A 27651-nucleotide genomic window follows, 5' to 3' on the forward strand; every position below is an offset into this window, starting at 1 on the left:
CACGCAAGCCATACCTCCCTGGATGCCCCCGGGTGTCTAGTTTTCAGAAATGTATGGGTTTGGTAGGTATCCCTAGATGGCCGCCGAGCACGGGGCCAAAAACCCAGGTGACCCCCCTTGCAAAGCCAGGTGGTTAAGAGATAGGCAATTTTGATGTCGCCTCACTACGTTTTGGGCCCTTGCCTGTCACGGGTACTTGGGCCTCCCACACAAGTGAGGCACCATTTTTACTGGGAGACCTAGGGGAATGCTGGGGTGGTGTGAAATTTGTGTGAGCCCGGTGATGCCACAACATTCCCACACAAAAATGTGTGAAAAAAGTGTTTTTTTCATCTAAAATTGATGTTTGCAGGGGATTCTGGGTAAGGAAACATTGGAGGATCCACGCAAGCCATACCTCCCTGGAAGCCCCCGGGTGTCTAGTGTTCAGAAATGTGTGGGTGTGGTAGGTTTCCCTAGATAGCCTCCGAGCACGGGCCAAAAACCCAGGTGACCCCCCTTGCAAAACCAGGTGGTTTTGAGATAGGCAATTTTGATGTCGCCTCACTACGTTTTGGGCCCTTGCCTGTCGCGGGTACTTGGGCCTCCCACACAAGTGAGGCACCATTTTTACCGCTAGACCTAGGGGAACACTGGGTGGTGGGAAATTTGTGTGAGCCCGGTGATGCCACAACTTTCCAACACAAAAATATGTGAAAAAACTGTTTTTTTCAGCTAAAATTGAGGTTTGCAGGGGATTCTGGGTAAGGAAACATTGGGGGATCCACGCAATCGATACCTCCCTGGAAGCCCCCGGGTGTCTAGTTTTCAGAAATGTGTGGGTGTGGTAGGTTTCCCTATGTGATGGCTGCACTAGGGTCCTAAAACCACAGGTAGGCATATTGCTAAAAACAACTCTGTGCCTAGTTGACTTTCTGCCACCGGGGGGGGGCATCGGGGGGAGGGGGTTACCCCGATATGCCCCCAAGGGGGGCAGAAACACTGTGGCTATTTATTGGGGGGTGGGGGCATTGGTATGCCCATTCTGGGCAGCCCCCACCCCCACACATAAAAAAAGCCAGCGTAATCGTTGGCGTCCAGAGGGCTGTTTGCCCCCCAAGGGGGGCAGATTGAGGCCTACTGCCCCTATCTGCCCCCCTGGGGGGCAGAAAGTCCACTAGATGCCAGGGATTAGGTTTTTAGCCCCCCGGAGGGCAGATTGGGGGCTACTGCCCCATCTGTCCCCCACGGGGACAGAAAGGCTGTAACTTTTGCAGGGAGGGGGTGGGGGCATGGGCATGTCAGTTTTGGCCAACCCCCAAACTAATTCAAATTTGCCCCAAAATAATCCCTGGCGACTAGTGGGCTTTTTACCCCTCCAACAGGGCAGATTGGGGGCTGATGCCCTATCTGCCCCCCCAGAGGAGGCAGAAAGTCCACTAGACGCCAGGGAGTTTTTGGGGCAAATTTTAATTAGGGTGGGGGCTGCCCAAAACGGGTATGCCAATGCCCCCACCCTAATTAATATTTGCCTAAAAAAATCCCTGGCGTCTAGTGGGCTTTTTGCCCCCCAGAGGGGCTGATTGTGGACTACTGCCCCATCTGTCCCCGGGGGGGCAGGAAGGCTGTAATTTTTGCGGGAGGGGGTGGGGGCATGGCCATGGCCATTTTGGGCAACCCCCACCCTAATTAAAATTTTCCCCCAAAAACTCCCTGGCGTCTAGTGGGCTATTTGCCCCCCCGGTGGGGCAGATTGGGGGCTAATGCCCAGGGGAGGCAGAAAGTCCACTAGGCACCAGAGAGTTTTTTAGGGAAAATTTTAATTAGGGTGGGGGTTGCCCAAAATGGGCATGCCAATGCCCCCACCCTAATTAAAATTTTCCCCGAAAAATCTTTGGCGTCTAGTAGGCTTTTGGCCCCCCTGGGGGACAGATTGAGGGCTACTGCCCCATCTGTTCCCCACGGGGGCAGGAAGGCTGTAACTTTTGCAGGGAGGGGGTGGGGGCATGGGCATGTCAGTTTTGGCCAACCCCCAACCTAATTAAAATTTGCCCCAAAATAATCCCTGGCGTCTAGTGGGCTTTTTACCCCTCCAACAGGGCAGATTGGGGGCTGATGCCCCCATCTGCCCCCCAGAGGAGGCAGAAAGTCCACTAGACGCCAGGGAGTTTTTGGGGCAAATTTGAATTAGGGTGGGTATGCCAATGCCCCCACCCTAATTAAAATTTGCCCCAAAAAATCCCTGGCGTCTAGTGGGCATTTTGCCCCCCGGGGTGGCAGACTGGGGGCTACTGTCCCATCTGCCCCCAGGGGGGCAGGAAGGCTGTAATTTTTGTGGGGGTGGGGGCATGGACATGCCCTTTTTGGGACCCCCCACCCTAATACAAATTTGCCCCCAAAAAATCCCTGGCGTCTAGTGGGCTTTTTGCCCCCCGGTGGGGCAGATTGGCGGCTAAAGCCCTCATCTGCCCCCAGGGGGGGGCAGAAAGTCCATTAGATGCCAGGGAGGGTTTTGGGCAAATTTTTATAAGGTTGGGGGCTGTCCAAAATGGGCATGCCAATGTCCCCACCCAAATTAAAATGTGCCTAAAAAATCCCTGGCGTCTAGTGGGCTTTTTGCCCCACTGGGGGGGCAGATTGGGGGCTACTGCCCCATCTGCCCCACAGGGGAGCAGGAAGGCTGTTATTTTTGCGGGGGAGGGGGGTGGGGGCATGGGCATGCCCATTTTGGGAGCCTCCACCCTAATTCAAATTTGCCCCAAAAAAACTCCCTGGCATCTATTGGGCTTTTTAGCCCCCCTGGCATGGCAGATTGGGGGCTAATGCCCCCATCTGCCCCCAGGGGGGGCAGAAAGTCCACTAGACGCCAAGGATTTTTTAGGCACATTTTAATTCGGGTGGGGACATTCCTTACTGATTCTTGGAGTTTTCGCATGGCTGTCTGTAACCGCCTGTCCTGACGGGTTTCCTTGCGGTGAGAAAGTATGCATTGTAAGATAGTATCCAGATTTGGTGGTACTGGGGGAGTAGAGTCTTGAGGAGGACATATTGCAGTACTACACAAAAGCTCTGCCCCTGAATAATCCCATTTTAGATCTTTTTTGTGCGGATTAGATCAACCTGCCATTTTAGGCATTTCACGTGCTGTAGCCATTGGGTCAGTTTTGCTCATATCTGATATGTTCCTATCCTCACTAGACTCACTCAATGAGTCTGTCCCAGACCCCTCCCCGACTATACCTCATCCGACATGGAAAAGAAACAGTCATTGGTCTCAAAATCTTGTTCACTATAAGTTAAACCAGTAGCTTGTGCCCTTAGCTGCACAGTACCCTGCGGGGCGCTGTAAGGTATTAACCTTGGTAACACTGTCCACCCCCCACCTGCCTTGGAGGCTGGACTCCAGACATGCCATACAGCTTCCTCCAGCCACTACTTCTATAGAATTAGAAGGGGGTAAGGTTACCTCTTTGCTCACAGCCGATCCAGTCTGATCTGTTGCACCATTAACTGGACAGGCGTTACTTTTCTTCAATGGATTCTCCTTTTCCCGAGCCTCTGCAAGGTTCTTGTGGCTGTCCCTGGATTTCTTCATGCTGTTCTGGGTACAAGGGGGCAGAACTCCTTACCGTGGAGGCTCGCAGCAGTTCCAGGATGGATGCACAAGCAGACGTTGCTTGGGCGGAGCCCCGTCTTTGCCCTTCCTCTCCTCTGCGATCTCTGTCTGGGTCACGGAGTTCCCTGCTGGATGCTTCCTACCATTCCTCTTTGCCTGCCCAGCCGTACCTCTCAGGCCCCAGCACCTCTGCGGAGTTCCACCGGCATCCCAAGTTTCGGAGAGGTAGCCGCCAAGACGCTCTGTGTCTTTACCCTCGCATTACCCCTGCTGGGGATCTTCAGCCCCATCTCCCGCTGAGGGAACGGCTGCTGACACCCTCGACCCTTCGACCCCTGACCCCACGCTCCCCGCTACTCGCCATTTCCTTCAGTAGCTGCTGCAGTACCCAAACCAACTCTGCCTGACAAACGGCGAGTCTGCACCGACTGGGACAAAACTGTAAGTACGCCGGTGCAGTTCCCATGAGCTCCTTCAAGGCATATGAGAGGGTTCTTACTTTTGCTTTGTTGTGCTGCCTTGTAGCCTTACTGCACTAGGTCAGGAAGCTGCATTGCAAGCTGACTCAGGCAGTGGGCACCCGGCCCACCAAAAAAGTCCTGCCAGGCACTTCATCGAGTACTGCTGCTGACATGGGGCTGATTTCTTTAAGCTACAATGTCAATGCTTATCATGAGATAGTGAATCAGTTTCCATCCTTGTTTCATGGACTAGGAAGGCTTAAGACCATGAAAGTGCAAATTCAAATACATGAGGACATCTGTCCTGTTGCTCAATGACATTATCGAATTGAATTTTATTTACAAGAGTCTGTTGAGAAAGGACTTGAAACACTAATATAGCACAACATCATTGAGCGATCCACTGGTCCGAAGCAAAGGGTATCATCCATAGTGGTAGTGCCGAAGAAGGATAGTGGAGGAGCTGTGCGCATCAGCATCGATATGCACCAAGTGAGCAAGGTAATTGAAAGAGAACTGCATCCAGGTCCACACATTGCTGACATGATTACGCAGCTGAATGAAGCTTAAGTCTTTTTCCGCCGTGCTTTAAACAAAGGGTTTCATCAACAAGAACAGGAAGAAAATTGTGGGTTCATTACTAGCTTTTTGACTCATGTTTTTTTTTTTTTTTAGTTTTATATAGCGCGAACTAGACCCGAGACATCGGGTATCAGAGAGCTTTACATGAGCACAAGTTTTGTTACAGATGGATACATTCATTTTTCTTAGGCACGGGGAGATTAAGTGATTTGGCCAGAATATCATTGCTGAGACTCAAACCTGGTCTATGGCTACATCCTCTCCCCATGTTGGTTTATTTAGATATAAAAGGCTAGGTTTCGAAGTGTCATCAGCTGCAGAACTCTCTCAGGATGTCATTCATTGCATAATACAGCCAGTCACAAATGCTTTCAATTACAGTGATGACATACTAGTTTTTGGGGTCACATGAAAGGAACATGAAAAAGTTCTTACACAAGTGTGTTGTAGACTTGCTGATGCATGTCTAACATGAAATGTGGCAATGTGTGCATTTCCTAAAGCCAAACTCAAGTTTTTTGGTTATATCTTTTCTGATTGGGCATGAATACAGATCCAAATAAAGTCCCTACTTCTCCCCCACAAAATGTGACTATGCTGCAATCCTTCAATGATATGGGCAGTTACTGTTCAAGGTATATACATGACTTTGCCACTGTTAGTGCCCCATTGGGAGACTTAATGAAATGTTCCATTTCGATGTTCACTTGAATGCGAAAAAGGCTTCAAGAAGATCAACAAGCATTGGCATAGCCAATAGGTCTTGCTTTTGGGACCTTATAAGTATTTAGTTATGCAGCAAAATATCCTTGTTGCAACAACAGCAACTGTTGCATGGCTAAACATTTATAAGGTTGCAAAGGCGAGACCTATTGGCTATGCCAATGCTTGCATGCCTGCATGCTTGCTTGCTTTGCATTCGCGCTATATAAAACTGTTTAAAAAAAAAAGGTATTAAGGACATGGGGAGCGCAGGACTTCATGAAGGATAAATACATATCCTTTCTGAAATGAGGCAGCTTCACCTTTCTTTCTCTTGTACTTGCCTATCTCCCAAAAGCTGAGGAGAAGGGCATAAGCAGGGCTCTACTCTACTCTGTGTTGCCACCTACACAGCTCTGTCTGTAACTCTGACAAAGGCCATTTTAGGAGAACATCCCCCTCCAAACTGGCTGAAACAGAGTTGCTGCCAAATATATGGGACGGGGGCAAGGACAGTTCATAATCCTCCTGTCTTCCACCTGAGCCAACCCATCACCAGCACCTATTGTCTTGGTTGTGATGCACAACATGTAATAATTCCTCAAGGCGCTTGTGTCTTCAGTCACACGCACAACTCCAAATAAATTTTTTATTAGTTACTTAATGCCTGCAGAAGGGACTATTCGCATGATCCCAAAGTGTTGATCTCATAAGAATTGTATGATTATATGATACATGGTCACAGCTATGTAATCCTTTCCTCTTTTAGCTAAAATGTCACAGGAAAGGGAGAAGGTTAAAAGGAGGAACATGGGCTAGATAGACTGTGTGTGGGTGAAAATGCGGATCCACGGAAGGAAATAGAAATAGCATATAAGGGGGTGCAAAGAGCGCGCGCGCAAAAAAAAGTGACAAGCACAAAACTGGATAAAGTCAGCATGAAAGAAGGGCAGAGAGCACAAATGAAGAGGACATAAACCTCAGCAGAGGAACAAAGTGCATACTGGCTAGGAGTGGAGCACAGTATAGGAAGGACTGTAGAGGAATGAAGTGGAGAGTTCACTGAACAAATGATTGACAGGGCTTAAGCATTAATCACAGAAAGGCAGACATTAAAAAAGAAAGCACTGAGCCGGCTGGGGAATAAAGACCAGCAAATTCAAAGCGAAAAACAAACATACACACTCGTGCTCTTGAGGGGGGTGGGGTTGTGTGTGTCTTTCTTTCTCTCAAATAAAAATGTTTTTGTCATATTTCAAGCGTTCATTTTTACTCAGCCCTTCTGTGTGTCCAATACTCGCCCTTAAAAATCAGTGGGTTGCGCTAAGAAAACTCTTTGGAACAGAGACACATATGATGCGTTTTGGAACAGACACACATGTATTACTGACTGCCCACCCGGCACTTACTGGAGTAACCTGGATTCTTATTTCTCCATGTGAAGTCTTGAAGCCCCACAGGGCACTCTTGTGTTGGGAAGGAAGAGGCTCAGCAGGTTCTAAGAGATGTTATGTTATGTTATTTGATTTTATATAGCGCACGGCTGCCGCAGCCAAGAGGCGTCCCGTCGCTTTGGAGATAAAGAAACACAAGACCACAGAGATAACCAGAGGGGAAGGAGGCTAAGCTGTGGAAAATAGGAAGGTTTTTAGTGACTTCCTAAAAGGAAGCAGGTCCGGGATAGCACGAAGTGAGGCAGGCAGAGAGTTCCAAAGGGTGGCTGCCAACACCGAAAAGGAACGACCACCTATTCTCGCTTTTTTGAAGCGCGGAACAATAGCTAAGTTGGACCCTGAAGATCGGAGGGTTCTGGAAGGAACATAGTGGAGGATAGTCTGGGTAAGAATAGGAGGGGAGGCTAACTTAAGAATTTTGAAAGTTACGCAGAGTGCTTTAAACTTAATTCTCTGGCTTACTGGTAGCCAGTGAAGATCTTGGATAGTACGACGGACAGAGACAAACTTAGGAAGGCCGACCAGCATTCTGGCCGCTGCATTTTGAACCCGCTGAAGGCGAGCTAGTTCTGCCTGATTCACACCCAGAAGCAGAGAGCTGGCATAGTCCAATCTAGTAAGAACCAGAGCTTGCACTACGATCTGCCTGGTGTCCGCATCGAAAAATTTAAAAATGGGCCGAAGGCACTGCAGGGCACCAAAACAGATACCAGCTACGCGTTTGGTATGGGGGGTGAAAGAGAGTTTGTCGTCAAGCCATACGCCAAGATTTCTGACTTCAGCTACAGGAATGGGAACAGGACCCAACTCCAATGGCCACCAATTGTCTCCCCATAGCCCAGTTTCCTTACCAAAGATGATAACCTCGGTCTTAGTGGCGTTAAGTTGGAGTCTATTTTTAGCCATCCAGCCTGCCATTGCCTTAAGAGCTGACTGAAAGGTAGAGGCATCCATATTGGAATCACCATTAAGTGCCACCGCCAGCTGTGTGTCATCGGCGTATGACACCATGGTGAGACCAAAACTATGGGCTTCCTCCGCCAGTGGCTGAACATACAGATTAAATAGGGTAGGGCTGAGAGCCGAACCCTGCGGAACACCCTGGAGAATGGAGCGAGGGGCAGAGACATAGGGCGGTAAAGATACCTTGAAGGTTCGATCCATAAGAAAGGAGCGAAACCATTCAAGAGCCATCTCTCCAACTCCTGCCTCCCCAAGACGCTGTAAAAGGATATGGTGGGAGACCGTGTCAAAGGCGGCACTGAGATCCAATAGGATCAGTGCCGCCGTCTGACCCTGGTCCAGCAATTTCCTAATATGTTCCACCACCACCCAAAGAGCAGTCTCGGTACTGTGGCCCGCACGAAATCCATTCTGGGATTTATCCAGTATTTTAGCTTCCTGCAGGTGAGAAGATAGAATGCAATTCGCATGAGCTTCAGCTAATTTGGCCATCCAGGGGAGAAGAGAGAGGGGTCGGTAATGCTCTGATTTTGTAGGGTCAAGGGAGGGTTTTTTAAGAATAGGTATAACGGTAGCCTGCTTCCAAGCAATGGGGACACTACCAGTGCTAAAAGAGAGATCAATAAGACTGTGCATAGCCGGATAGCAACACGCGGCAAGTTCCCGAAACTGAGTTGGTCTCATAGGGTCATCAGGTGACCCGGATTTGATTTTAATCGTCAAAGCTTTGAGCTCCTCTTGCGTAGGGCTTGGAATAACCTGAAGCCGTTTGGAAGTCAATGGGGCTCTAATATTCTCGCTGATGGGGAGCTGAGAGAATGACCTGTAGATGGCGTCAACCTTTTCAACAAAGAACGAGGCCAAATCCTCACAGTGAGCCATGGAAGCTGAAAGAGTAGTAGCGGTCTTTCTGCTGGTGAGGTCCTTACATACCCTGAAGATAACCTTAGTCGGGTTCGTACTATTCTTAATCTCCTGAGAGTAAAAGGCTGCCCTGGCTGTGCATATGGCCCGATGGTAAATTCTGGTGCATGTCCTATAGGCTGATTTAAGGTCAGCATCATAGGTTCTGCGCCATGCGCGTTCCGCTTTTTTGCAGGAAGATTTCATCAGCTTAAGGGAGTCGTTGTACCAAGGGCTGGAGGGACTTGATCTAGTCTTACTCCACCTAGCAGGTATAAGAATATCTAATGAGTGGTCCAACCACTTACAAAAGCTATCGTAGCCAAGGGAAACTTCCTTAGGAGGATGAGGATGGTGCTTCATCAAAAGATGATGAAAGTGCTCTAAATTCAGGTTTCTCCAGGGACGTTTGAGAATATCAGGAGTGTTGTTCCTAGAGGGAGGAATATTAGTGACGATATGCGTCTCGATCAAATAATGATCTGTCCAGGCCATAGGCTTGGGCTGGAGCACTGAGATATTAGTGGAGATATTCGTCAAAAAGGGGTCAAGCAAATGTCCGCCAGTATGAGTGGGTGATTCTACCAGTTGGAATAATTGAAAAGCTTCAAGATCAGCTAAGAAACTATGGACCGAGTTGGAAAGAGGAGCATCCATATGCAGGTTAAGATCTCCAATGATCGTGAAATTGGCTGTTTTCATGACTATGGAGGAGACCACCTCCAAAAGACTAAGACGGAAAGCGCTCTCGGGACCAGGAGGCCTATAGATTAATAGTCCCGACAAAGTAAAGTGAGGATTTACTGTGATGTAAAAATGTGCGCTCTCGCATCCTGCTATAATGGTCGGATTCCAGGCACACGGATAACATGTTTTAACCGCAACCGCGATGCCTCCGCCTCTAGCGTGACGGTGATGAGAGTGCATGGTATATCCCGCTGGGAGGGCTAAGTTTATAACAGCCGTGGATTGGTCATGAAGCCAAGTTTCAGTAAAGAAAAAGATATCTGGATTCTCATCAGTAATCAGAGAGAATACTTCATGAGAATGAGACGCAAGTGATCTCACGTTCAGGTGAAAGATTTTGAGGGCAGGATGGATGACTGAGCCCAAAACAGAATCTGACATATGAACCCTAGAAGCTATGGGTTGGCGACTCACAATAGGCAATGGTGTCGGAAGTTTGAAGGAGCAGGTGGGACATTGATAAGGTCCACATAAAGGATCCAAGGCACCATAATGGCAACCACTTACCACACTACGCAGTAGACACAAGTCTCCGGCGGATATCATCCTGGAACAGCCAAAGAGCCCTGCCCTAGCCCTGCCTTAGCGCTGACGGGCGCAGACGGGCAGGACTCTGGCGAGACTCGGGCGTAGGGAAGGCGTGACCGCTACGCGTGACCGCTTTGCTCCAGGCGAGCGTTAAGTAGGTGAGTGGCGGTGAAGAGCGCTAGCGCGCTAACCCCCAAGAAGGGAACTACCTTCCCAAGATGGCGTCGTCACGTGACCCAGGAGCCCCGGAGCCCGGACCCGCAAAAGAGCGGTGGTGTTACTCCAAATTATGTGCGGTAAGGGGCGGGTGGGGTCGCAGCAACGGATTAAAAGCAGGGGAGATGAAAACAAATTAAACATAAATAAAAAATAGGGAGATTAAAAATAGCGTGAGCCACAGTACAGCGCTTGTCCCAATATCACTGCAAACGTGGTGGTCACCTTCTCCAGGCTGACCCCGTGTCAATGCTCACCTTAAGTAGGTGAGTGGCGGTGAAGAGCGCTAGCGCGCTAACCCCCAAGAAGGGAACTACCTTCCCAAGATGGCGTCGTCACGTGACCCAGGAGCCCCGGAGCCCGGACCCGCAAAAGAGCGGTGGTGTTACTCCAAATTATGTGCGGTAAGGGGCGGGGGGGGGGGTCGCAGCAACGGATTAAAAGCAGGGGAGATGAAAACAAATTAAACATAAATACAAAATAGGGAGATTAAAAATAGCGCGAGCCACAGTACAGCGCTTGTCCCAATATCACTGCAAACGCGGTGGTCACCTTCTCCAGGCTGACCCGTGTCAATGCTCACCTTAAGTAGGTGAGTGGAGAAGGGAACTACCTTCCCAAGATGGCGTTGTCACGTGACCCAGGAGCCCCGGAGCCCGGACCCGCAAAAGAGCGGTGGTGTTACTCCAAATTATGTGCGGTAAGGGGCGGGGGGGGTCGCAGCAACGGATTAAAAGCAGGGGAGATGAAAACAAATTAAACATAAATACAAAATAGGGAGATTAAAAATAGCGCGAGCCACAGTACAGCGCTTGTCCCAATATCACTGCAAACGCGGTGGTCACCTTCTCCAGATGTCATCAAACACAGCATGCCATTGATAGAACAAGCATTGGCTCACGGAGAACATGAAAGCGGCCATGCACTGTAGCTCTAGGCTGGCCTGGTAGCACTTTTTTGAGCCCTCACAATAAGTCTCGCCAGATCAGCGCATGCACTGGGTCAGGCGACACCTAAAAACGCAATTGAGAATGCCACTGAAATGGCATACTTTGATCCGAAACTGCAGATGAAGGTTGTTGTTGATGAAAGCCCAGTGGGGTTGGGTGCCATCCTTGCAAAGTACACTGGACACTTCAACGCCCCAAGACACATTGGGTCTTATACTAGACAACGTTTGCTATTGCCAAAACATGCCTGCTCACAACCTGAAAAAGAAAACCTTGCTGTAGTGTGGGCTTGTGAGCATTTTCATGTGTTCCAGCATGGAAAGCATTTCGCAGCTGTCACTGACCACCAAGCATTGCTCACCAATTTTGAAAATCCTAAAGCCAAGATGCCCTCTTGCACTGAGAGGTCAGGATTACAATTACAGGAGTACAATTGTACAATTGTGCATCGTGCAGGAAAAGATCAAAACCCTGCTGACTACTTCTCATGAGTAACATAGTAGTGTTATGGCACTACCTCTAAAGTGGCTGCTGCTTACTTTAGTTTCATCGTGTAATCCGGTACCCCTGCTGCCATATCAGGGGAACAAATCATTGCTGCAATGAGCACTGACAGAGATTTTCTGATACTCAAAGACATTACATATTCATCATAACCTTGAATACCAGAAATTCAAAAATGTGCGTGAAGAACTTTCAGTTACCCAAGAAAGCATCATCTTACAAGCGTAGAGAATTGTCATACCCAAGAGTCTGAGACAACAGGGTATTGAATTGGCCCATGAGGGACATCGTAGAGTTGTTGCTACTAAATGAGCTCTACAAGACTGAGTGTGGTTCCCTCATCTTGAAAAAAGAGTTGAAAAAGAGTTAAAGGCATGTCATTTGTGAGGCTGTTTGTCACCCAAAACAACCCCATTAAACATGTCTGATCTTCCAAAGCATGCATGGGAGAAGATTGCAATTGATTTCTTTGGACCTTTTGACAATGGACATCATTTGTTAGTAATTGTTGATGTATATTCCTGTTTTCTACTTGTGGAATATCTGTCGTCAACTGCTCATGGCAGAGTCATTGAGAGATTAGAAAGTGTTTTTGCAAAATGAAGTGCTCATTCAGTTTTGCTCTCTGACAATAGTACACCTTTCAATAGTCGGGAATTACAAGATTTTCTCACTCATCTACTTGTCAAGCATCAGACATGTACATCTCTCTGTCCACAGGCGAATGGTGTTGTCAAGAGATTTATGATTTTTTATTGTTTATTTTAAAGAACAAAGGTCCTTAGCTTAAAGATAGATAATGAAAACATTTCAACATAGACTTCAATAAGAACTATGGATAGTCTTCCAATATCCAGCCGGACAGAGGAACATTTATTTACAGCAGATGCAAAAGGAATTAAACAAAGTGAAAGCAACAAAGAGGGTGAAACACGGGCACCGAGCTTACAAGAAGAAAAAATGAAAAATGAGAAGAAAACAAAGTAGCAGGCAAAAACTTTGGAGCAAGTGGTAGCTTACAATACAGTACAATCTTAAGTAAGCCCTAACCAGCAGTTACCACAATACAGTGGATAAATTGCGGTACTGTTTGAAAAGTCGACGTTTCGATCCTTAGCTCCTAATGCAATGGGATCATCCTCAGGACTAAACAATAAACAATTGCCTGATTTGATTTAGACGCCTGTGGGATTAAAACAGGAAAAAAGGGGAGAGAGAAGAAAACATAATAAGGTACCCCATTTAGGATTTGATATTGCATGTCAGCATCATTACAAGTTGTGGGGACCATATGTATGGTCTGTGACTAAGAAAGTGATTTCATAGGCAATATGTGAAAGGACTAGGTCAAAGTGACATATGCAGTAGCAAATGATTGTGAATGCATCAATGGCCAAGCGTGGTGAAAGCCTTAAGAACTAAGGTGACATAAATTGCACAGTTCGTACGGAGGGCTGTGAAACGATGTCTAAGTGAAGATGGTCAAGGACGGACGGCGCAGTGAGAGTTTGGCGAAATCATACTATCGCGTATCATGTGCATATTAAAAACTGGTCAAGCATAGTACATGTGCCGTGTCAAGCGATTTATGAGCACCCTCCAAAAGACCACGCAGTGCGCTGTGCTGGAAAAAGTTGAACTCAGATCAGTTCTTTAGTCCACGCTTCGTGCATACAGGTTAATTCCTCATTCTACCATGGGTGAAAGCCCTGCCACCTTAATGTTAGGGAGAGCCAAAGGAACCAAATTGCCACAATGGACCACCGAGAGATCTATTGACATTAATTAACTTTGCACCACTGATTCATCTCACAAATGCAAAATGAAGACCTAAGCAGACAGACGTCACTGTGGCAAGAGCACTGTGTTCAAAAGAGGAGCTCAAGTTATCGTCAGCCAGAAATGAAAACGCAAGTCTGATGCTCCTTTCAATGCTGATCCACTGAGGGTTGTGACTAGTAAAGGACACATGGCGACTGCTCACTGTTCTGGAAAGTCCATTACGCAAGATTCTTTGCATTTCAATCCCCTGCCTCGACATTTGCCAACTCCAGGTGTCAGAAGCGAGACTCAGCCACCTGAGAATCCAGAGAGCCCAACAACTGTAGCAATGTTTCTGTCACCAGTGCCAGTCATGGACACTTCTCCGGTATCTCCACTGCATCACATGACCAGATCTGGAAGATTGATTTGAACACCAAAAAGACTTATTGAATAGTTGTGATGCATATATGTATTAGTTGTACTTTTTATTTAACAAAGGGGGATACGTGGACTGTCTTGTGAGGTAGAGATGACGGGAACCTTTTTGTTCCTGATGGACTTCGTAGAACAATAACATAAGTGCATGGGTGTGGGTGATAGAATTCATGATGTACACACTAAGGAATAAAGACGTGTGATTCCCAACTCTGTGTGTGGCATGATCATTTGCATGTACCCAGGCTGGGGGGGCGGGATGCTGCACATTTCATCTGAGAATAGTGGCGTGCTGGTACTTGTACTGTAAGGCAAAGAAGAAATGCTTTGAAAGAAGGTGAATGGACTGCCAGAAAATTGTTAGACATAGGTTCTTCCATCACTGACTAGTGCACAGGATAGGGGCCCCTCGATCATCTCCTCAGAATATTTCTGGACCTGCGAATCCATTTGAAGAACGTCGTGATGGTAGAATTGCACAAGGATTAAAGACTCCTGACTCCTGTTGGCACTCAGGGTTTGGGACTGCTCTCCAAGGGTCAAGTGTATTCTTTGCTTTACAATTGTTGTTACTGCTTGAATTTAAATCGCCCTTCTCTGAAGATTGCCTGGTGCTTGTGCCATAACTACCAGGGATTAAGCACAGATTCTGTCAGATGTTTTTTTTTTAATATCGCTTTATTGATTTTGACAAGATATAGTGCAGTTGATAAAAAAATAAAACTTTTACAATGCGATGTACATATTACTTTTGTGGGTGAGTCTCTCTTCCCCCCTAATCATCCACCTCTTTGCATTTTCGTCTTTGGTTTTATGGGGAGTCCTCCGACTGGATCATCTTCTGCTGTGTTTCTACATTCTGGTTCACACACACGTACCCCCGGTAACTATTCCACATATTCTAGATCTGTTCCCACTTCTTGTATTTGGGGGGTACCATGTATGGGGTGTTTTGGAGGATGTAAATGAATCGGGGTGCCATCATTTTGAAGAGGGCCGCTCTTCCCAGCAGGGAGAGAGGCAACCTCCTCCAGTGACGCACATCCCCTTGTAGACGCAGTAAGGGGCGTGTGAAATTGCGATCATGGAAGATGTCAGGGTCTATTTTTAACTATACTCCCAAATAGCGGAAATCCTCCGCTACCACCACCGCTCCATAGTCCCTGAGGAGTGTGGGGGGCTCTCCCCACACAACATAGATAACAGATTTGGTCCAATTTATGTTATGTCCTGAATATTTCCCAAAATTTGTGAATATGTTCAACACCCTGTGAATAGAATTTTTGAGGGATGCTAAGTATAACAGGATATCATCGGCATATAGGAAAATTCTGTCTCCCCATTTGTCTGTCTAGCACAGCCCTCTAATCAATGGATTTCGCCGGACCCAAGAAGCCAGTGGTTCCAGCATCAAGGTGAAAACTAGAGGCGATAAGGGGCAATCCTGCCTAGTTCCCCTCCTCAAGGGGAATCTGTAAGATGTTATGTTATTGACTACTACTTGCGCTAGGGGAGCAGAATAAAGCAGTCTAATCCACGCAATGAAGCTGGGTCCGAACCCCAATTATTCAAACACTGCAAACATATATGGCCACTCCACCGTGTCGAAGGCAATGCCAGCATCCAGTGACATCACTACAGCATCCTCTCTTGGTTTATTTGCCCAGCCCAGCACTCCGTTGAGTCTGCGTAGGATAAGTGCTGTATTTCTCCCTTGCATGAAGCCTGATTGGTCGGAGTGGACCAAATTCGGAATGACTTGGATCAGGTGATTGACTAGTAATTTGGCGAAAATTTTCGCATCAGCATAAATTAGTGAGATGGGGCGGTAGGACGCACAATTATCTCTGGACATTCCCTCCTTGTGAATAAATACCAGTAAATACCAGTATTTGTAAAGTGCAAACAATTACCCCTAAGTATGTCAAGGCGCTGGGGGCTGTCCGTGAGATTAAACAAGCTATTACCCAGAGTCACATGGTGCTGGGCTCATTTGCCACCGGGGATCGAACCGTGAGCCCCGGTGTTTCTAGAGTCAGCCGACCTGGCAGCTGCGCCACACCTTTTCCACCACTATGGAGGCAAGGCATTAGTCTTTGGGCAATATCCCTTGTTCCCTACTTTCCAAGTACATGTTTTTAAGGTGGGGAGCTAATGTAGTTGGTGCAAGTTTGTATAGTTCAATCGGGAGGCTGTTGGGCCCCATTGTCTTCCCCGATCGTATGTTTTGGATCACTTGTGTAAGCTCTTCCTCTGTTAGTTCTCCCTCTGTTAAAGTCAAGTCCTTGGTGCTGAGAGCTGGGAGGGTAGTATCTGCTAGCAGCTCCCTTGGCTCCTCTTTTGTCAATACTCCGGAGGGTGAGTATACCTCATGATAGTATGCCACAAATGCATCTGACATTTTTTGGGGTCTCTGAATCTCTCTCCTTCTCTCCTAAGAATATCTCTGGTCTCCTCTTCATTACTAGCCGTTAGGGCTCTCTCAGCCTGCAGTATCTCCCCCTCTAGTGTTTCCATCGCTATTTCTTTTCCTTCCTGTGCCCGCTATCAAGGAGCTGGCCTGTCCTTTTATTACGGATTTATATTCTTCCCATAGTGTTCACGCTGATTGGACCAAATCCGAGTTTTCTACAAAGTAGCTTTTCATCTCCTCCAGTAACCTTTTTTTTAATCTTGGGGATTTTGAGCCACCAGGAGTCAATCATTGTCATCCCACCCTGCTGGGGTCCCCCCCTGAATAGACCACCCAGAGTGCCATGATATTCCCCTTCCCAAGTGACGCATGTCCCTAAACTTCCCCACCATGTCTGCCAACAAACTTTTGTAATCTTTTCTGGAGAGACTGTTGTGTGCTCCCGAATGGAACGTGTATTGTTGCAATGTGGGATTATGAGTTCGCTACACATCTATCAACCCCATAGCATTCAGGAAGTCAAGTAGTCTTGAGTTAGCTTGTTGGGTGGCCTGCAGTGGATATCTATCTAACTGAGCTGAGAGCACAGTATTTAAGTCTCCCCCAATCAACAGCTCCCCCTCGGGCATTTCCAATAGTAGGTCTCCTAAATCTTGTAGTGCTTTTGTGTGCAGTATTGGGGGGACGCATACAAACACTACATTTACTGGCCTCCCTTTCCATGTCCTGGATATAGCCACATATCTCACCGATGCCTCCACTAATGTTTGTTTCAATTCCAATGGGAAGGTCTTCCTCTGCATTATCTCCACCCCTCTGGAACCTGTAGTGAATTCCAAATGTACTATCAGTTTGTATCCACATCAGTCTAGGGCACTACAGGAGTTTCCGATCAAGTGCGTTTCTTGGAGTAGAACTATGTCGTGAAAGTGGTACTTTATAAATTGGAGCACCATGCCTCTCTTAATTCTGTCCCCCAGCCCATTTACGTTCCAGGAGATAAGTCTCATTCCCGGGCCCTTACTTATATCTATAGCTTATATTATAGATTTTAACCTCCCTCCTCCCTTTTGACCTCCAACGTGGTTGTGTCCTGCTCCGGGGATGTGGTGGATCACCCCTGTCTCTCTTTCTTGTATCTGGATTGACTTGTCCAACACATTGCAATTTTCCTGTCAAACGTAGACATTTCCTGTCTACTAATCTAGTATCACTCAATATCCCCCTCCCTCCCATACCCTCCCTTCCTTTAATAATATAACACATGAAGTGTACTTCGGGTTTTGAACTGTCCAGGTCCCCAACTATCCATAGTGCCTGTTGCCCTATCCCATTCTGCATCATCTAGGGGGGATTTCGGGGCTTTCCCCTTGTATCCACCACACCCTCATTTTATCACTGGGGAACCAGATATTTCCATCCCTGACTTATTTAATGCACCTGTCTACCAGACTCCGCTTTAGTTTCCTTCCCTTTTGTAGTATCTGGCGCCACTGGAATTCGCTTGCTAAGCTGTGTCCTGTTCATTACCTCAGGCCCCATCGATATCTCCATTATTCTTTTTCCAGAGTCCGGCCAATTCCGGAGGTTAGTGTCGACTGTTCCTTGGAGTCATGCAGTGCTTGCCTGTGTCTCTCTCGCTGGTCTTTCGGGCTTCTACCTCCCACCACCCACCATCCCTCCAGCCACTCCCTCGCTGACTCTGGTGTCTCAAAGAACCATGCTTACCTGATGCCTCAACCCTTAATTCCGTGGGGAATATCATGGAATACTTAATTTCACGACTGCCCAGTTCTTCCTTTACTAATTGAATGATCTTCGCTGTCTCTGCACCCTGACAGTAAAGTCAGGGAAGAAGGTTATCTCACTGTTCTCGATACCTACAGGTGGGCCCCTCCTCGCTGATTGTAGAATGATGTCTCTGTCTCAAAAGTTAAATATTCGGGCCAGGATATGTCTGAGAGGGGCTTCTGGTTTAGGTCACCCTCCTGGGATCGGGTTTGCCCTTTCTACCGAAAAGAATTTTGAGAGGCCCCGTGGTTGCATGTGCGTAAGTATGAGGTTTTCCACAAATAGGTCTGTTGCTTGCCGTTCTGTGTTTCGGTACTCCAATAATCCGGATGTTGTTCCAGCACGATCTTCCCTCTTATTCGTCCAATTTTGCTTTAAGGTCACAATAGGTAGTTTGAGGTTTCTTCACCTGTTGCTGTGTGGATTGTGAGTTGGTCTGGAGTCCTGTAACTGTGTTCTTCATCGTTTTTACTTTATCTCTTGTTTTCCCCAGATCCACTCTGAGTAGTGACACTTCATTCATGACGGTGTCCAATCTTTGCTCCAGGGATGTACGCACTGTTATTATTGCTTTCATTATGTCCTTTAGGGAAGGTTCATCGGTTTCCGATTGTGGTTGCCCAGGTGGGGAGAGCTGGTATGCAATTTTGGCTTCCATAGCCTGGCTCTTGTGTTTTGTAAATTTGTCCAGTTTGGTGTGGCGCCCACCTTTCGGTCCTATTCCTCCCATCCTCTCAGGAGTGTGAGTGGAACCTTATAGCCTGTCTAGGTTGTAGGAGTGTGGGGGTTACTCATCGCCACCTGTCCGTGGGGGGTAAATCCTCTCCACCCAGCCTGTCGGGTTTCTCCCCCACTTTTCCTCTATATTGCGTACTACGCCGTTGGGTCTCTATGGGGTAGCTTGATCTCACTCTGTCCTAGGCCCGACATTAGTTTCTTTGCTTTGGCAGAGTCTCATGCTTTGAATACTTTTCTTTTTTACTACGAGAACGAGTGGCCCACGTTTGTCTTTGATTCTGCATGCCCTCAGTTTCAGTCCACGTCGGTGGGCCCTTCGCCACTCCCTGTCCTGCACGTGGATTCCACTTGCCCCACTACTTAGGAGCCCCTCTCTGCCGTGGTGGTTTCTTGCTTTCGATTTGGACCTATTGGTTGGACAGACTGCTGTCGCTCGTAGCTATCTTCCTTGCTGGGGTATATATTATGTTCCGTCCCCTTCCTATTGCTTGGGTGTGGCCGTTTCATGTCTTTCTCTCAGTTTGGACTCGAGTATTCCTTCCTTGGGCCCCTTATGGCGACTTTTGCCTTCACTGCCCTGGGAGCTGCTTTACTTTGGCTGTGGGCTGTTTACCAGTTCTAGGCATTCTTGAACCCCGTAGTTTGGGCCTTACTAGCTTCTTCTTTCTGCCGGTCTTCCATGCCTCTCTACACTGCTTTTGTGGTAGTAGTCAGCGGGGCTTGGATTAGCGTCTCTATCTTCTCATGGAAGATGGGAGAAAGGCCCCACACCGAGTATGGCATGTCGCTTCTCCCCTTCTGTCACTGCCAGTCTCTCTTGCCTCCTTGTTCAATATCCCAGTCACTACACTCGGCCGGCACCCTGTTTCCAGGCAGCGACGAGGTACCTGCTGCTTGAGTTTTGTAACGGTCACGATCTCCGGATTCTTCTGCTGCTTACCGCTCCACCAGCCTCTTTTGCTCCCTCCGCTGCTCTGGTAGTTGTCATGCGTCACTCACCCTAGATTGTTCCCCCAGACGTCCGGCAGTGGGGAGCACAGGAGGGCAGTCGTGGCTTTTCCATTTCCCGGAACTTGGTTTTCTGCCGTCACACTGTACGCAAGTCCCCGGCTCCACCGGTTGTGTAGGCACGGGTCCGGTAAGACAATCTCTTTGCGCACCGGATGTGCTTCTTTTATTTCCAGGTGCCAGCTCCGCTTACTATGCTGGCTCTGGTTCCCCGTTTTAGGAGCATTTTATCGGATTTTTGGGGGTTTCGTGAATTTTCTTGTCGGAGCTGCGGCCATCTTCTTTGGCAGTTAGCCATGCCCCCTCAATTCTGTCAGAATTGTGTTTTGAACAAGCAATAGTGTGTTTATTTTATTGGTAGCTAGGTACCCCCCTCCACAGTTATTAACCCCATGCCTGACATTTGTGTATTGGTTCTTTAATTCGTAAACAGAATTGGCTTGTAAAAAAACGAAAACACATCACAATGCAACATTACAGGTCAAAAATACAACATAACAAAAGCCAGAACCCCTCACTGCCTCAATAAAATGCCACGTGACGTGTGCACAAATTGTAGCACATTACCACCTACAAAAACCTGTGTTTATAATACAGTGGTAAAATATGTTTGGAGCTAGCACTGCCTTAACTTTCCAGAAAAAAAAACTATTAAAATATATATTGTGATTTGTCCCGAGGATTTAGAACAGGTTGCTTAAGGTGTTGACATATAACACCAAATCCAAAAATGTTCCTATTTTTAATTATATCGTCAATAAACTTCACCAAATTTGACTTGTAGTTGGATATTAGTCAGTACTGGAATGTGTTTAAAAAGTAGCAATAATTAGTGGAATTGCTTAGTAGAAGAGTAAATAAATAAATGAAGGAATTAATTCCTAAACAGTGGCTTTCAGCACAAACCTTGACATGAAAACACTGAAAGGAAATCTAAAACGGAACACATAGAAACAATATGCAAAGTCACCGTTTTGTAACATTCAGAATAAACATCTGCAGAGGTTGGCCGTGGAGTAAAGGGTTTGATCAAAAAATCCTACAGGTAACTGCTTACACAAGCGTACAATGCGATCCGTGCATTCATTAGAATAAAAAAATCGACAGACATACTTATTAATACATGCTGAAAAGCAATTTTTTCAAATCGTCAGCAAAACGCAATCCAAAGTTGAAAATAAAGGGTAGCTTTATTTTCAGAATGCATTAGGAAATAAGGGATTTAATGTGACAAAGTAGGAAGACTGTACTTTTCAGATGTAAAATAGTTCCTCATGCATTGGATTGGGGCAATTCCTAGGATATAGAATGATACACAAAACACCCAATAGCATAATGGGAGATATGTTTACTCTCTAATAAAGCCCATTGCATGTATTTTATGAGTGGTGGCATAAGCTCTGGCAGACATATGACTGTCAAGCCAGATCAAAAGTGACTCTTACTGATTTTTTGTTCTCTCTTTTCGCATGTCTCATTGTATTAAGTGACCTAGGGCCAGATGTACAAAGCTTTTTTGCGGTCCCAAATGGCCCGATTCTTAGAATCGGGCCGTATGCGACTGCAAACATTTTTTTTTACAATCTACAAAAGGCAAATTGAGATTAGGTAACTTGTTACTGAATCACAATTTGCTCTTGTAACAAAATACTGATTCAGTATTTGGAAGGAGCGTCCCTTCCAAAAACCGAATCAGAATGGTATGTATTAAGGTTTTGCAACTAAATTCCGGTCACAAAACATGAATAATTTACCACCAGTTTAAAACTGGCGGTAACCCATTTGCAAATCTCCTTTGAGATTGTTAAAATATTATTTTGTAAGAGCAGGCACTGGTCAAATCTGGTGGTATCCCATTTGCAAATCTCCTTTTAGATTGTTAAAATAATATTTTTTGAGAGCAGGCAGTGGTACCACAGACCACTAACTACTCTTGAAAAATGTAACTGCATTTTTCTATTTTTTAAAAAGCAATCACAGACATGGTGATCTGCTGAACTCAGCAGGCCACCATCCCTGTGATGGCTGCAATGGGTCAGAAATTGCGTCCTACTTTGGTAATATGCATGAGGTAGGTCTATTTGCGACCCACTAGGAATTGCTAATGAAACTCAAAAGACTTTCATACATTCAGAATACAGATTTCCTAACTTCGATTCGGAGAGAATAGAAATTAGGAAATGGGTATTCATAATGGTTGTATGGTTGTTTATCTGGCCCCTAATCTGTTACCTGGTACCCTTCGTACAGTACTTGTAAGAAAAGATTCAGACTCCAGGATAAACGGCAGAACCCCAAAATGGCAGACAAATCAGAAGAAATCTATTGATGTCAGCTCACGTACAAGCTTGAGTTCTTCATGATCTGTATTGAAATTACCTATGATTTATAGAGTGCTACAACTACCCAGAGGGCATCAGACTCAGGCTCTTCTTGGAACAAACAGGGCTTGAGTCTATTCCCCTGAAAAGAGAATAATTGGATGTGTTTTTGATATATGTTGGAACATTGTTCCGGGTTCTGGGAGCTAAATAAGGAAACAATCTGCCTCCCTATCTACAGAAACTCATTCTAGAGACAAGTGCTTGAAGTTGGGAGGCAGAGGTGAAGGAACACAGCGGAAAACACTAGGAAATCATTTGCCTGATATACCTGGGTCCCCTGTGATTCAAAGCTGGATAGGTGAAGCCAGGCTGTCAATATACAGCGTATCCATGCTGGCAGCCAGTTTAGTATCTTTAGATGTTTATTAACACATTCATGAGGCGAGATGTTACGCACAAGCCTGCCTGCTGTGTTTAGAAAAATCTAATGAGCACCATTCAATGACACAGCGAATTTTCACAATCCAGATGTGAGGCGATCAGGGCATGTACTGCAGATTTCAGGGAGTAGAGTGGAGGAAGTAGAAACATCTTTCTGAGCATACATTGAATATGAGATCACATTGTGGCAAATCGGTTGACTTGGGCTGAGAAAGAAAGCTTATGGTTAAACAGAATTTCCACATATTTTGTGGTGCTCACTAGCACGAGGGCAGGTCCTGGCCACCACTATTACCAGAATAAAGAGTTTGCCTAACACCAATACCTCTGTAAAATTTGAGACACTTTTGCCCCATTAAACGAGCAACCGTTATCATGCATTGACAAAAAATTGTCTGTATAGAATTTAATATCTTCTCTAAAGGAGAGGATGGTTCTGTGGACCATCTGCATAACGGATAGTACCAAAGCCGAAGGATCTAACTAACTCGGCTAGCGGGGAAATATAGATTTTATATAGAATAGGATTCAGGAATCAGTCCTGTGGTGTTCCTCATTACAAAGAAAGACTAAGAATAAAAAGGATGACATGTAACAATTTGTCATTTAAGAAAGATTATAGCCATTTTAAAGCCTGTTTGTCAATGACCAAATCGGTAAGACTTAAAATGAGTACTGTACGAGAAATACTATGTAATGCTACAGAAGAATCGAGGAGAACCAGGGCATCAGATGTACCCTGGTCCATGATGAATCTTGCATAGTCAGTCATGGCTGCCAGTGTTGTGTCTATGCTATGATGTGGCCTACAGCTGGGTTGCTAAGCATTGAGCAAATTACTGTTTCGAGATAAACTGAAAGTTGGAAATGTACAACTTTGTCTTGAATTTTGGAGGGCAAGGGTAGAAATGTGAAACGTCTAAAATTGGTAAGTATAGAAGAGTCTGCAGTAGGTTTCTTCAGAAAGAACACGGTTGTAGACTTTTTTGAAGTGTGGCAGTCAAATATTTTAATTACACATACAAAGCTGGCAGACTGTGGCATATCTGGTTGGTCCTTACCTGAATAATATGGGGGGGCTTATTTATGAGCCCTTGCATCACTTTTGCGCCGCCGGTGCGTCATTTTTTGTGACGCACCAGCACGGTAAAAAATGTGCCATGTTGCATCATATTTACAAAGTGACGTATCTAGGTAGATGTGTCACTTTGTAAACCCCTGCGCCACATTATACCTGCTCCAGGTATAATGTATGCCGGGTGGACGTTCTGACGCAAGTAAGCCTCGTAGAAGTGACGCAGTGAAATCTATGAGATTTCACTGCAACACTTCATGGACACAAATGGTAAACAGACATAATATCGAAAAAAAATATCGACTGGACAGAATAGCGAGTTTTTAATATAGAATGGACAGAATATCGAATTGCCAAAATACAGTGGTGAAGAATATCGAAAATCAGGTAGGAAATATCGATTTAAATAATATAGAAGTAAGTAATATCGACAGTTATGATATAGTTGTTAAAAATATCGATTTTTTTATAGTGTTTTAAGTGTTAGTATATGTGTTAAAAGTATGTATTCATTTTGGAATGTATGTTTGTATATTTTAAAAGTAAAGAATTTTATGTTATTTAATTTTTGTGTAATTTAATTCCGTAGCGGGTTGTGGGTTTATAGGGGATTAGGGTGGGAAGTAATTTAATTATAGTACATTAAATAATATTTTTTAGGAATTATTAATTATTTTTTATTTAATTTTGCGTTTTACTTCTGTAGCGGGTTATGGGTTTATAGGGGAATAGGGTGGGAAGTAATTTAATTGTTATTAGGCAATTATTAATTGGCATTGAAAATTAATTGGTTGTTGATTAAATATTAATTGGTAAATAATTTGTATTAATTGGTAATTAATTTGTATTAATTGTTTAATTGATAATTATGTTAATTGTATTAATTTATTATTTGTAGCGGGTTGTGGGTTTATAGGGGAATATGGTGGCAAGTAATTTAATTGTAAATAATTATTTATTGAAATAATTTTTGTATATTGATAATTAATTTATTATTAATTAATTAATACTTTGGATTCTTTGGATTTATAAATTTTTGGTATTAAAAATTAATTGGTTGTTAATTATTAATAGGTAATTAATTTAAAAAACAAATGATTGGTATTTATAATAAATTAATTATTAAATATTGTGTGATTGGTAATTAATTCGAATACATATTTTTGGGGTATTAATAATTAATTAATTTTTAATAAAATATAAAATTATTATTTTCCCTACTATTGCACTCACTGGAGTGGGATTAGTAAATTTTACCCCTATGCTATCCAACGCTTTCCCTACTATTGCACTCACTGGAGTGGGAATAATAATTTTTACCCCTACGCTATCCAACGCTTTCCCTACTGTTGCACTCTTTGGAGTGGGAATAGTAATTTTTACCCCTATGCTATCCAACGCTTTCCCTACAGTTGCACTCACTGGAGTGGGAATAGTAAATGTTACCCTCCCGCTATCAAACGCTTTCCCTACTGTTGCACTCTCTGGAGTGGGAATAGTAATATTTACCCCTACGCTATCCAACGCTTTCCCTACTGTTGCACTCTTTGGAGTGGGAATAGTAATTTTTACCCCTACGGCATCTGACGTTTTCCCTACTGTTGCACTCTCTGGAGTGGGAATAGTAATTTTCACCCCTACGCTATCCAATGTTTTCCCCACTGTTGCACTCTCTGGAGTGGGAATAGTAATTTTTACCCCTACGCTATCCAACACTTTCCCTACTGTTGCACTCTCTGGAGTGGGAATAGTAATTTTTACCCCTCCTCCATCCAATGCTTTCCCTACTGTTGCACTCTTTGGAGTGGGAATAGTAAGTTTTGCCCATACGCTATCCAACGCTTTCCCTACTGTTGCACTCTCTGGAGTGGGAATAGTAATTTTTACCCCTACGCTATCCAATGCTTTCCCTATTATTGCACTCTCTGGAGTGGGAATAGTAATGTTTACCCTCCCGCTATCCAACGCTTTCCCTACTGTTGCACTCTCTTGAGTGGGAATAGTAATTTTTACCCTCCCGCTATCCAACGCTTTCCCTACTATTGCACTCTCTTGAGTGGTAATAGTAATTTTTACCCGCCCGATATCCTACGCAAAAAATATTGAATATTTTTTATTAATATTACATTAATATATATGTATTTTATTTTATTTATTATTAATTTAAGTATTTTTAAGTATGTTTTATTTAATTATATGTATTATTTCATTAATTTTACATTACTTTTAAGACATTTAAAAAATTCGATATTTTGACCAACTATATTTTTTATAACGATATTGAGGATTCTATATTTTTATACTTACCTGTTTGGAGATAGGGATTCGATATTTTGGCATTCTATATTTTTTCCTCGATATTTTTGTAGGTCAATATTCTCCTTCTCGATATTTTGTCAGTGATCCACACAAATACATCAATATCTTACGCCTGCCTAACAGCAGGCGTAAGACTGACGCAGGCACATTTGAAATGAGACTTGCCCATGTGAAATGACCCATTGATGGGGTTGCGTCACTTTTGTGACACACTCTAGCAATGCGTCATGTTTGCGCCTACAGATACGTCAGAAATACTGACGCATCTGTAACTCCTTGCCACATGATGCGTCATACTGTAAATATGACACATCCAGCATGTCGCTAGAAGGGTGCAATAAAGAGTGGCGCATTGCTGTTTTCACGCAGCAATGCGCCACTTTTCATAAATGAGGCCCGGGGTGTGCAGGGGTAAGGTAGGGAACCAGACTTAGGACCTCATTTACGAGGACCTAGCGGCACTTTTGCACCTCCGGAGCGTCATGCAAAGCCACTTAACATGGCTTTTCATGGTCTTGTAAATATGTGCCCCTTTCACACAGAACACAGTGCGAAAGAGGTGTTCCATAGTTGTTGCTGTGGGTGTTCTCACGCAAAACACCCATGGAATCTCAAGCCTTAACATATTTATGAGGAATCATAAACCTAGGAATGCTTCGGAACCCGTGGCGTTAGGATGCACAACGAGGAGAAATTATTTAGTTCTCCTTGTTTTTAATTTTACCTTGTATTGCTGTTAATATAGTGCATCCCTGTGCTTTGAAAATGAGGCAGCATGGAACAGCTATAAGGCTTGTAAATGAGGCCCTTAATCTGGAGGAAGAAGTTTTTGACCTGGCTTTAAGATAGGGAAGCACATTCATGCATAAAGGTCTCTGTAGCACAGATAGCAGGAAAGCAAGAGCTATGAGTGAACCCTGGGGAATATCATCAAGGTCAGGCAATAATTATCTCTCAGCACTCTTAGCGCAAGGATAATTATCGCTGGCCAACGCTGAATTTTATCACGGAGATACCGTCCTATCAACAACGCTTATCTCCAAAGCGATCAAATTCAGCGCGCAAGCTGCCAACTGTGCGAATATCGCTGGAAATCCAGCGATAATCGCACAACGTTTGGCGAAAGCTTGCTGATAGAGCAAGGCAGACTTAACCATAATATCCACCTTCCATAGGATGTCATGGCTAAGTCAGCTGAAAAGCAGGCGTAAGGAAAGTAGCGATAACCGAGGTTATCGCTACTTTTCTTGTCGCTCTGCAGGTTAGCGTGTGGCTAGATAATAGGAGAAATGTTGCTTAGCGAGATTTCTCCCATTATCTTGGGGTGGAACGCCCACTTTGCATCTCATTAGAGATGTGAAGATGGGCGTTGGGGGAAAAGGCGAAAAGGCAAGGATTCACGCGATAGCATGACCTTGCTGATAAGGCGATAAAATTATCGCCGCTTTCCGTTCGAAAACGGACGCTAAAGCGGCGATAATTTTATCAGCTGGCGTTGATGATATGCCCCCAAGAAAGGTGGTTCTGTCGACAGAATCTGTGCATTTTCTACTTAAGTTATACATGGTGTAACTTTTTCACCCAAGCTACTCACTGACCCAGTAATGGAAGATCTTGTTAGGAAGCCAGCTAGGACATAAAGAGACACCGCAGGCACCGTCAATTGCACTAAATGTATTTTGATTTTGCATTGCATTTGATAAGAGGTTGCTTATCATGCACGTCTTAAAATCCCCAC

The sequence above is a fragment of the Triturus cristatus genome, chromosome 1_2 (genome assembly GCF_964204655.1).
Source record: "Triturus cristatus chromosome 1_2, aTriCri1.1, whole genome shotgun sequence".
NCBI classification, from domain to species: domain Eukaryota; kingdom Metazoa; phylum Chordata; class Amphibia; order Caudata; family Salamandridae; genus Triturus; species Triturus cristatus.